At 47.0% G+C, this 12,190-nt stretch overlaps 1 pseudogene; it reads right to left on the bottom strand.

Moving 5' to 3' along the window:
- Positions 1 to 478: 478 nt before the first annotated feature.
- On the bottom strand, positions 479 to 1,443 carry LOC122429303 (annotated as a pseudogene).
- Between the last annotated feature and the right edge of the window lie 10,747 nt (positions 1,444 to 12,190).

Below are 12,190 nucleotides of genomic sequence, written 5' to 3'. Positions count from 1 at the left end.
CTTCTCAAACTTTAACATGCATAGGAGTCACCTAGGGATCTTTTTAATTTATATTTGATTTTTTCTTTTAATTTTATTTATTTTAATTGGAGGATAATTACTTTACAATATTATGATGGTTTTTGCCATACATCAACATGAACCGGCCATAGGTATACATGTGTCCCCTCCATCCTGATTTCCTGCCCCACCTCCCTCCCCACTCCATCCCTCCAGATTGTCAGAGAGCACTGGCTCTGGGTGCCCTGCATGACACATCACACGCACATTGGTCATCTATTTTTCATATGGTAATATATGTGTTTCAATGCTATTCTCTCAAACAGAATGCAGATTCTGATTCAGTAGGTCTGGAGGAAATATGACAATAAGACCTAAGACGTTTTCTCAGTTGCTCTTTCAGTGCCTTCTTCCTTTCTTGTTGTGGGAGCCAGAAAGCATAGAATATAGAGAAGTCTAGGCAAGGAGGGGACTGCCATTAAGCTCTAAAGGGCACCAAGGCTTGCAGGTGAAACAGAAAGTTGTCTGTGCAGGAGGAGAACTAAACACTTGTCAACTGCTGCTTTACCAATTCCTTATAGTGGTTCAATTGCCTAATGCTTGATGCCTAAAGCGCCTTCTTGAGCAGATCAGATCAGGAGCACAGCGTCAGGCATGAGCCTGTCCAACTCTAAGGTGATGATGACCGAGGCCAGTGTGGAGCCCTTGAACTGCAGCAGCTGGTGGCCAGGGACTCAGGGCTTCAGCTGCCTGGTCAGGGAGGTGGCCTGGAGAGAAGGATGCTTCCAAGGTGACCCCTGTACGCGGGGCCAGCCCAGGACCACCAGGGAGTGGAGTAGGGCTGAGAAGTCCAGCGGTGTCCCAATTTAGAGATCCCAGTGCAGTTTGTCCAAAATAGCCTGCTCCATCCTCAGAGGCTCATTCAGGGAATAGCCAGTACCATTGTGCTTTATGAAGTCTCCTCCTCATGGAATTAACTCCTCTTCATCATTAACTTTGACAGCAAGTCTCAAAGAAATCTTTGTAACACAATGGAGTAATGCCTTTTTATCTTTACTGAAACCATGAGGAAGCTAAAGATGGTGAGAGCCAGGTTAAAATGGGTCTGCTGCTACTAAGTCACTTCAGTCGTGTCCAACTCTTTGAGACCTCATGAACTGTAGCCCACCTCTGTCCAGGGGATTCTCCAGGCAAGAGTACTGGAGTGGGTTGCCATGTCCTGCTCCAGGGGAACTTCCCAACCCTGGGATCAAATCCACATCTCTTTTACATCTCCTCCATTCGCAAGCGGGTTCTTCACTACTAATGCCATCTGGAAAGCTCAGAATGGGTCTGGGAGAAGTCAAAGATGTTCTCAACTCTCAGGAGCCACAACTGGATTTCCTGGAAGGTGTCATGGATCTCCATCTGCTGAAGTTGACTTCTAAATATAGAAATAGGCATTTCTGACCAGCTTTCAGAGGATGCTGAGGCTGCTAGTCCAGGGGCCACATTTTTTTCACCTTTCTTGGGGGGGATGTCAAGTCTTTCAAACCCAGGTGTATATTTCATACTTAAGGTAGTTTTCTTGTTTATTTGTTTATACTGCGCCATACGACACACAGGATCTTAGTTCCCCAACCAGGGATCAGAACCCATACACCCTGCAGTGGAAGCACCAAGTCTTAACCACTGGACCACCAGGGAAGAACCCCCCAAGGGACCACATTTTGAATAGTGAAGATTGAAAGGGTTAGTATTAAATAATAAGGATGACGAGCATTACGTGTTTTCCATCTGTACCACACAACTGCTTTATTTTAATAACTCAATGAGTAACTGTTTGTGGTATAATGGAGAATTTTATTTCTTCCAGGTTGTGATCATTCATGTTGTTTTTTGACCAGTTTTAAAGATGGTTGCTTGACGGGGCAAAGTATCGAACAAATGAAGTGGTTGCTTCGTGAAGGTTCTGGTCTAGATAGAGCCACAAGCAGAGGGTGACACCACAACCCGAGGGGCTGGCCAGGTTTGGAAATCCAGCCCTATGGCTCAGAAATCTGCCAGTCATCAAAGCAGGAATTTCACAGATAATGCGTCTCAGCATGCAGCCCAAGAAATTCAGAAGCCTGTCTCTCATCTTAAAAGGAAAAGTGCTCCTGAAAAGTTTATAAGCAACCAATATCCCTGCCTGGAGAAACACAAATAGAAGAGAGAAAGAACAAAACAAATCTAAAAACCTTCACAGGGAGAGAAGGCAGCCACATAACTCTGAGGGCCTGTTTGAAGAAGCAGCTGGACAAAACCCAACTGCCTCATTGGAACTAGGTCACCGATAGCCCCGCAGAATAAAGGTAAGGGAACCGATGGAGACAGCTGAACAGGAGATGAAAACAATGCAAAACCTAAAGAAAGCAGAGGAGGGTCAAGAGAAACAACCATCTCCTCGTGAAAGTAAACAAAGACAAAAAGAGAGAGAAGCGAAGGGCAACACGAAACCAGAGCAGCAGTGGCAGAGCCAGAGAATGACAGCTGGGGACAGGCAGAGCGGACCCCAGTTAGGGAAAGGGAGTTGGCATCACCCAGCCCTTGACAGCCATGTTTGGCGACAGGGGACAATAATTAGAAAGCTATTTTTATGGTTTCCTTTGTCTCTCTGAAGCTGTGCCTATGTTCATTCATTTGGGTGCCTGAGAAAACAACACTGATTTCACCAAAACCCTTGAGTTCTTAAGAATAAGAAAAGAAAACACCCTTCTAAAGCTTCCACAAGTTTCAGCCCTTTTCCAAAATATGTATTTCTTTGCAAAAGGATATTACTCCACAGTGTGGTTTCTCTTTCTCCTCTCTCCAACTTGATTGCCCCATGTTTACACATCAAAGTAGGAAAACAGGGGTGGAATATTTTTATATCCCTAAGTTGTAGCCTCTGAGGGTGGGGAGCATGCTGGGTCTCGCCATTCTGAATGGTACTGTCCATCTCAGACAAGGCTATCCTTCCCCCCACAAACTCCAGCCTCCTCACAGCGCCCCTTCCCAGTGGCAGGAATGCACACCCTCCCCAACTCCTCAAAGTGTGACCCTGGGTTCTCTGGATGGACTTGCACTCAGTCCTAAAGAACAAGCCACCTTCCTTCTCACGCTAAGCCTTTCTCTCCCCTCCTACCCCTCCCCATCCTCCTCCTGTGATGTTCTCATCACCCTTCTTGGTCCACACTTAGACAAGGTAGGTTTTTGCCCCACCAACTCATCTGCAGGCCCTGTAAACCCCACTGATGTTCTTCAGGTTTTATAGCTCCCAGTTTCTGCCTATAAGGCTTCCCTGGTGGCTCAGTGATAAAGAATCTGCCTGCCAACTAAGGAGACATAGGTTCAATTCCGGGGTTGGGAAGATGCCTGGGAGAAGGAAATGGCAACCCACTCCAGTATTCTTGCCTAGAAAATCTCATGGACAGAGAAGCCTGGCAGGCTACAGGCCAAGGGGTTGCAAAAGAGTCAGACACAACTTAGCAACTAGACAATAACAACTCTACCTCTAGGTCGGTACTGATGGGTGTTATTGTCTAGATACTTCCTCAGAGGAAACTTTAGACTTTTGTCTCAAGGGATCGGGGGGATCAACTTCCCAGTGTAGCCTAAGAGGGTGTCATCCAGAGTATACTATGGGGTGTCATCCTATAGAGGGATCTGCACACCACAGAGGGGTCCCTTCCAAGTCTCTGCTCATAGCATTATTCGCATCTGCCCATGTTACCTGCCTCTTATTCAAAGCCTACCCATCCTCAAGGTCACCCTTAGAAGGTAGCTCTCTGAACCAGCCCAGTCCCTTCAAGACAATTCAACTCTCTGAACTGAAGAGTCTCATGTTTGTCCTGCTGGGGCTGCCTGTTCTGTGTTTCTGCATGCCTAGACTCACCTTTGGTCCTCTGGGTAGGAGATAGATCTGGGAGGGACTCTTTCTGTGTATGGCCCCTGGGTATTTCCTCTTTTCTTGCCTGATCATTGAGAAGTGGAGGAAGAGGGACTGCAGAATTGGCTTGATCACCAGGGAGACAGTCAGGTGTGGTTATGATATACACTCTGGCTTTTTCCTTTCTGAATTCCATCTGTAGACTGTAGAATGGCATGGTCTACTGCTGTCTGTCCAGCACTAGACAGACTGCTGTCCATGTCCACTCTGTCTGTCCAGCACCCACATCCTCCAGGAATCATCCCATGACCCCAATCCCCTGCTGATTATGAACTGAACTCCCTTAGAGCAGGTGTAGGCAAAACCTGGCCCACCACCTGCTCTTTTAAATAAAGTTTTATTGTAACACAGTTACACCCATTTGTAGCCATTGTTCCTGGCTGCTTTTGTGCTACAATGGCAGAGGTGAGCAGTCACAGCAGAGCCCAGACAGCCCACAAAAGTCAAAATATTTTCTAACTGACCCTTTATGGGAAGAGTTGCTCAAGCCCTGCCCAGGAGTATCTTCCGTCACAATTTAACACTTGATACTTTGTGGCTTTCTGTGTAGTTATATCACCTCTCCAATAAGCACTTGAGAGCTCTGAAAATCAGGGACAACACATGGGCTTCACTGTTTCTCTCTCCTCAGAGATTAGCTTAGTGATGGCAATAACAAGTACACAACCATTAAATAGGTGGATCAGAATGCTTTCCTCTCAGGTAACAGAAACACTTCCTCAGACTCACTTACCTAATCACGGCATTATGTTTCACAGAAGGAAGTCCAGAGGTAGGGAAGAGGTCAGTGGAGACAGATTCAGCCCCTCAACCCAAGCTCTTTTCCAATACAACCCAAGCTGCATCCCAATACTATTTCCCTTTATGGTCTCGAAACGGCTGCCAACAGCACCTGGCACAAACTGCGTCCTTGTTCACATCCAACAAGGTGAAGGGAGAGGGGCGGTGTGACAGACTGCTCTTTCCCAGAAGCCCTGAGCTTCGCCCCTGTTGTCTCATTGACCCAAAATAGCTCACACTTGCCCAAGCCAATCCCCAGGAAGTGGAATGGAATTAGCATGACCCACTGAGACTGCCTAATTGTCTGGGTGAATGGATGTTGTGGAATCAACCACAGGGTTCCTACAACTGAAACTACAAAAATCGTCTGGTCACACCTTCATGTCCCAGTATGCTGTGCTTTGGAATATTTCAGAACCAAAGTCAGCCTGGAATTTAATGACTATAAGGAGGGTGGTGTATCTTGTGCGTCACCTATTCCCTAAAGTGTTATTGACACTGTTGTACACATTCACTTAGTCCCTTGATTTCCCAACATATGCAGGCTCTGCCTTCCAGAGTCACCTAAAATGACCCCAAAACATACATTCTTCCTATATTACACATTTATATTCCAAACCCAAAATACCTAATTCCAATGTATTCTAGAACTTTTAACTTACTACATGCATGCTAAGTTACTTCAGTCGTGTCTGACTCTTTGTGACCCTGTGGACCGTAGCCCACCAGGCTCCTCTGACCATGGGATTCTCCAGGCAAGACTACTGGAGTGGGTTGCCATGCCTTCCTCCAGGGTATCTTCCCAACCCAGGGACTGAACCCAGGTCTCCCACATTGCAGGTGGATTCTTTACCATCTGAGCCACCAGGGAAGCCCGAAGTACTTCATGTAGTACAGCATGCCATCCTGTGTCTTCTGCCTTGGCAGGCAGGCTCCTTACCACTAGCGCCACCTGAGAAGTCCCTTTAACTTACTAAGCCACAGCAACATCCCTCCCCCAAGACTTTCATTTCTAGAACATTGAAATCGAAGCCTTCCATAGACCCCTATCCCTCAGCTAACTGGAATTCCAAAAGGACCTCTGCAACCATTTAAGGTCATAGGAAAATACCTGATACATCTATGAATGAGATGTTCAGCCTGCTTTAACATTCTACTAACTAGCTCAGATGTTATCCAGAAGTTGCTGGAATTGTTATTTCATTCCCAGAGGGGGGAAAAAAAAGAAACACACAAAAAATAAAATGAATAATTCCTTCCAGAAAAGATCAAAAAGGGCAACCCCACTATCACTTTGCGTCCCCTGCATAAAAACATGAAGAAACGCAGGGCAATGGCTTTAATTACATGCCCTGATTTCAGATTTGTGCCGAGGAAGCTGCGGACAACTCTGAATGTCCATAAATGGTCAGTGAGGCCTTGGCCAAGCATTCGTGTCCCTCAAGGAAGAACAAGGACCCACAAATCACAAGCCTGTGATAAGTACTGGTTGACCAAAAAGTTTGTTCGGGTTTTCCGTAAGATGTTTAAAATCCGAACGACTTTTTTGGCCATGGCAATAAATGGGCAGCCCTTGCCAGAATGCATTACTCAAGATGCTAAAAATCTGCCTAGAGGCAGCCATCTTGCCAGCAGACACAGATCGAGACTGAGCTTCTATTTCGTCCTTAAAAGCAGGCCGAGCCGACATGTACAAGAGGAGGGGAGCAGAGCTGCGCTGCTACTTGTAGCAACATGTCAGTAGCTGGCCCGGTGAATTTACAGGCTGGGGAACTGACAGCCGGCTTCTCATAGTGGAAGGGCATGAACCTGCCCCTGAGAGTCATCCCCCTCTCCCCAGGAAGCCGTATGTCTACCACCCCCAGCGAAGCCCCATTCTGATGCGGGAGGAGAGTGCTACTAAATTATGTCACTTTGATATAGGGGCCTGTGTCTAGAAATTCACTGTTGAATCATGGTGTGCTGGGCTTTGAGCAATATCTAGGGGGGCCGCCCGCATCCCCTGGGTAGGTCAGCCCAGGTCTGGACTCCCGTGCAATGATGACATTGCTGCCGACGTGAATAATAAGAGTGATTTACTTGTTCAAGTTCCATATTTCAGGCCGGAACGGCTTGTGGGGCTGACGACCTACAATTGGCAAAGCAGAAAGTTTATGGAGTTAATTTATGGAGAAAGTGAAGGGCCACCTTTATACACAGAAGATAACTCGGTGCCTCCAAGGCAAAGTCTTGCACTTATCAGTCCAGCTTGCATCTCCTGGGTCCTGTCTGACCTGTAAAGGAAGGAAGCAGGTGACCACAGAGTCACTTTAGACTCTGACCGGTGCATAGTGCACGCCCTGATTCCTTCCAAACTGTTGCCGACGTCACACTGGGGGTGTTCCCATCACTGTCACCATCACCCACCTCCACCTTTGCCTCTGTCACTCCCATCAGCAGTCTGGTCACCAGGAGCATTGTCCTCACCTTCACTGTGACCCTGTCACCACCATCATCCTTTTTGTCCACCCTCCATGAACACTGGCAATACTGTTGTCTTTTCAAAATCTCCATCACATGGGACTTCCCTCAAGGTCTATGGCTAAGATTCCACACTTCTAACACAGGGGACCAGGTTCAATCCCTGGTCAGGGAACTAGATCCCACAGACTGCAACTAAGAATTCACATGCTGCAACTAAGACCTGGAGTAGCCTAATTAATTAATTTTAAAAGAGAGAGAAAAAAAACCTCCACCACCACTTCATTGCCGCCTTCATAATTCCCTTGGTCCCTTTGGAGGGTTGTAACTCATCTGACCTTCTCCAGTGTGACTGAGTTAAGAATGAGCCATTCCAAACAACACAGCCCCAAAGAGGCAAACACACGTGTTTCCACTTCATTTCTTAACAGATTCACAAACCTTGACAGCATCCCCCACTACATTATGATTCACCATAGCAGGAATCTTCCGGTCATGGAAAAGATATTCTTTTTATTTTTATTCATGTTGAGAGAGGCTCCAGGAATCAAGGCTGTACACCTTTGGTGGGTCTCCCATGTCGCTAAGGTCTTCTATTGGCTCCAGGCCCATCGACCTCCCTGGGTTGCACAATTGCTTTTCCAGGACCATCTCCTACTAAGCCCGGGTCTTTAACTCTGCAAAGCCTAGTGGTGTCATTCATATACAGAAGACCTCTCTGGCCTGGTAGCCCTTTCTCCCTAGGGATTTACTCAAGGTATACCTTACTACCCCCCCCTCATTCCCAATGTCCTTCTCACCAGTGTCCCCCTCATAACCATGACCTGGATCCTCATGATCACCACCATCACCCCTGATACCCACAGCACCTGGACTGGACCATCAACATCAGCAGAATGGTTAATTATGAAGTTACACAAGGTACTCTGCTAGGTACTTCATGGAAAATTTGAGAATCCTGTTTCCTAGAAGAGTGGTCCCCAAAGAATATTCTTCAGAAAATAATCCCAGAAGACTGAGCATACTTTAGAGGGGAAAGCCAAATTCCACTACCAATTGAATTTGGGAAATGCTACTATATTGACAATGCACTTTTGCATATTAAAGCCTCTGAAAAGTCCTGCAGAAGAGGACTCTGTTTAAGACTGTATGACCCAGTATTTCTCAAGTATATTTTACCACAAAATCATGTTTCCACCTAACATCCATTACCATCACAAGGAACTCTTGCTCCACAGAACACACTTTGAGAAGTGCAGCTTTAAAAGCTTAAGACGGTTCCAGAGGCAGTGACACAGACACAGAGGCGCTTAAGGGACACCAGTGTGAATCCTCCTCTGGAGGTGTTAGTTTCCTAGGGCTTCCCTGGTGACTCAGGGGTAAATAATCTGCCTGCCAGTGCAGGAGATGTGGGTTCAATCCCTGGGTCGGGAAGATCCCCTAGAGAAGGAAATGGCAATCCACCAGTATTCTTGCCTGGAGAACTCCATAGACAGAGGAGCCTGGCGGGCTGCAGTCCATGGGGTCACAAAGAATCAGACACAATTTAGCAACTGAGCACACATGTTAATTTCCTAGGGCTGCCATAACAAAGTACCACACACTTGGTGGCTTAAACTACACAAATTTATCACCTCATGGTTGTGGAGGTCAGGGATCTAAAATCAAGGTGCCCACAAGTCCAGGCTTCCTCTGAGGCTCTGGGTAGAATTCTTACTTGCCTCTTTCCAGTTGCTGCTGGTGACCAGCAATCCTTGGCATTCCTAATTTGCAGCTGCATCAGTCCAATCTCTGCTCTGTCCTCACATATCCTTCTCCCCTGTGTCTTCACATCATTTCCCTTTCCTCTGAGTGCAAGCTTCCCCTTTTTATAAAGACATAAGTCATATTGGATTAGAGGCCCATTCTAACCCAGCACGACCTTATCTTAACTACTTACATCTGCAATGACCCTATTTCAAAACCGGTCATATTCACAGGTACCAAGAGTTAAGATATCAACATATTAGGGGCAGGAGGGGGCGGGGGGTGGACTGACAATTCAATCCATGACAGTGGGGTTTTTTTCCTAATGCTCTTACTGGGAAAAAGAAAAAGTTGGACGTTCTCAAGCTAAACAGATGTTTGTTTGCTTTCTGTTTATTTTTCTTGTTGTTTTACAGGTGAGTGAAATCTCACTGCCTGGAAGCTTTAGGAAGGGACATGTTCCTCGGTATCCACCCTCCCATCTCCCCACCCCACCTTGGCCGGGCCCCCACCGAGGCCTCTCCCTGAGGGCTCCTCATTGAAATGAGGGCTGGTTTATGCCTCACTGCCTTCTCCCTGGGATCCCCAAGGGCACAAGCGGCCCCTCACCCTCCCCTGGCAGGTTCAGACAGTTGGTGCTGAGGATGGAATGGCTGCCCGCAGCATCCCTTCCTAGGTCCCCTCCCTGAAGGAGAAGGAGGTTCTTGGTGGACTCAAGCAGCTGACCTCATCAGCCTTCTTGCAGTGACTCCTGCAGGCAGGGCCGCATCCCACAACGGTCGTGGGCCTCCCAGCTCAAAGCACAGACAATAGGTTGATGCCTGAGGCCTCGTCAACAAGTGGGGAAGAGAGCCCTCCTGTCCACTCTGGGCCTGGCTGAGTTGAGAGTTGCCTGGCATTTAGTAGGTACTCAAGAAAAGCCTGTGGAATTCAATAGAATGAAGCTGAACTTCATTTTCCCCACTTGCCTTTCATGTATTTGAGGGGTCCTACTGCTCCCCTCAAACCAAGCCACGCTGCCCACTTTCCCTGTGAGACTTTCTCAGTTCTAACTCCCATCACTTTGCTCATTGTACCTCATTCTACCTGCTACCTAGAACTTTCCCCCTTCCTCCATTTAGGCAAATTCCAGACACATTTGGAAGATCAGTGTAATGCCTACCACCTCCCCAACTGTGCCAGCCTCTGGAGTTGTGAAGCTCCATCCCAGTCATGGGCTTGCACAGGTCGCTATCTGCTTATAGAAACAAATTTTCTCCCCTCTCTGCATAGAAACAATGCTGATGGACAACTCTAGAAACAATTGTTAGCAGCAACAGGAATGCAACTAGAGACAACCACACTAAGTGAAGTAAGTCTGAAAGAGAAAGACAAATCCATGTGATATCATTTATGTGTGGAATCTAAAATATGACATAAATGAATTTATCTACAAAACAGAAGCAGACTCATAGACACAGAGAACAGACGTGTGGTTGCCAAGGGAGGCGGGCAATGAGAGGGATGAACTGGGAGTTCGGAGTTAGTAGATACAAACTATTACACACAGAATGGATAAACAAGGTGCTGCATAGCACGGGGAACTATGGGGTTGGCCAAAAAGTTAGTTTGCGTTTTTCTGTAATTACAGAAGCTGGATTTCATCTACAGAAAAACCTGAACAAAATTTTTGGCTAACAAAATATATTCAATATCCTAGGATAAACCATAATGGGAAAGAATATAAAGAATAATGTATTAATATATATATGGATAAGTGAGTCACTTTGCTATAGAGCAGAAATTAATACAACATTGTAAATCAACTATACTTCAATTTTTTAAAAAAAAAATTAAAAAGGAAACAAACATTAAACATCACACTATTCTCCTTATTCCTCCCCCAGGCCCCTGGGGCACAATATCATGGGAAAGGCATGAGGTGTGGCTTCAAACAGCCTTGAGTTCTGCTCCTTACTAGCTGTGTGACCTTGGTGATTGTCATGCCCTCTATGAGCCTCATCTGTAAAATAAGGCTATGAAGATTGCCTTTGTAAATTGCAGACACAAAGATACAACTCCCAGCTCCCCCTTCAAGAACACATACTGCCCTTGATTCTGGGGGTACAGTCAGCAAATAGCCCCCAACTGTTGGTTCCTCAGGATCTGGCTCGCTACAGAGAGCTGTCCCCCTTCCCCAAGGTCACACCCCTCCCAGGACATCCTGCATCCGATTATGAAGCCAGACGTGGGGGCTATAGGCCCAGTCACTTTGGTCCAACACTGGACACTCTTAGGGGGCCAATATTGCTCTGTGCTTCCACCAGACCTGGGTCACAATTCACCTACTTCCTCTGCACATTCTGCTTCCCTACCCATTAATTCTAATCCCTCCTAAACATCTTGTTCCCCAAACTCCATCTCTACATCCACTTCAGAGAAACCAACCTGTTACAGAGAATGCGAATTGCAATTTATGACCCATAAGCACCCATTACCATCACCTGACACACAGTAGATGCTCAGAAACATCACTCTCCTCCTTACCCCTGCCCTCCTGCCCACCCACCCACCCTACACCGTCCTGTAAGGAAGAAACAGAGGGCTTTCTGAAGGCAGTTTGAGTTGAATCTCTCCAGCAGGATAGGAGAGCCTCAGCAGCAGCACATGCCAAGTTCCCGGGCAGGCCAGGCAGGCGGGGCCCAAAGAGATGCAGGGCCCTGTGATTAAAGAGACAGAAGTGGATTCAGATGGCCAGGAAATATCAAAACTCATCACCGCGAGGAGTAGCCAGGGAGGAGTGGAAATCTATACGCGGAGTTAATGTTTTCCAGCTCCTGCAGATACCGCTGCCCAGCAGACTTCTGCTGTCTGCCTGGGAGTGGAGGTCTGCTCTACTTGGAGGAGTTTTTCCTATAAAAAGAGCCCCCGGGCTATTATTCTTTGCAGTGTGAAATGGAAAATTACCTGGATGGGGTTTCATGTGAAGCAGCAAGCCGTTAGAAACAGTTGGACAAATGTCTGAACTGAGAACAAGATACGAAGCAAGTTCTTGAGGCTGCAGAACTAAAGAGAAGAGCGGGGGGCAGGAGGAGACGGGGAAGGAGGGAGATGTGGATCTGACCTTGGGTGCCTGGCGCCCAAGTCTCCTTGGCATGAGAGGCTGAGATCTGACTGGTAACAAGCCCCCTCTGCCTCTCTTTAAAGATACCCCTTCACCTGCCCTCGCATCAATTCTCCAACCTGAACGACCAGTGGGGTGGTTTCTAACGAAGA

The sequence above is a fragment of the Cervus canadensis genome, chromosome 28, assembly GCF_019320065.1.
Source record: "Cervus canadensis isolate Bull #8, Minnesota chromosome 28, ASM1932006v1, whole genome shotgun sequence".
Classification (NCBI taxonomy): Eukaryota; Metazoa; Chordata; class Mammalia; order Artiodactyla; family Cervidae; genus Cervus; species Cervus canadensis.
The sequence above is the reverse complement of the archived record's forward strand: the minus strand, read 5'-3'. Positions and strand labels throughout refer to the sequence as shown.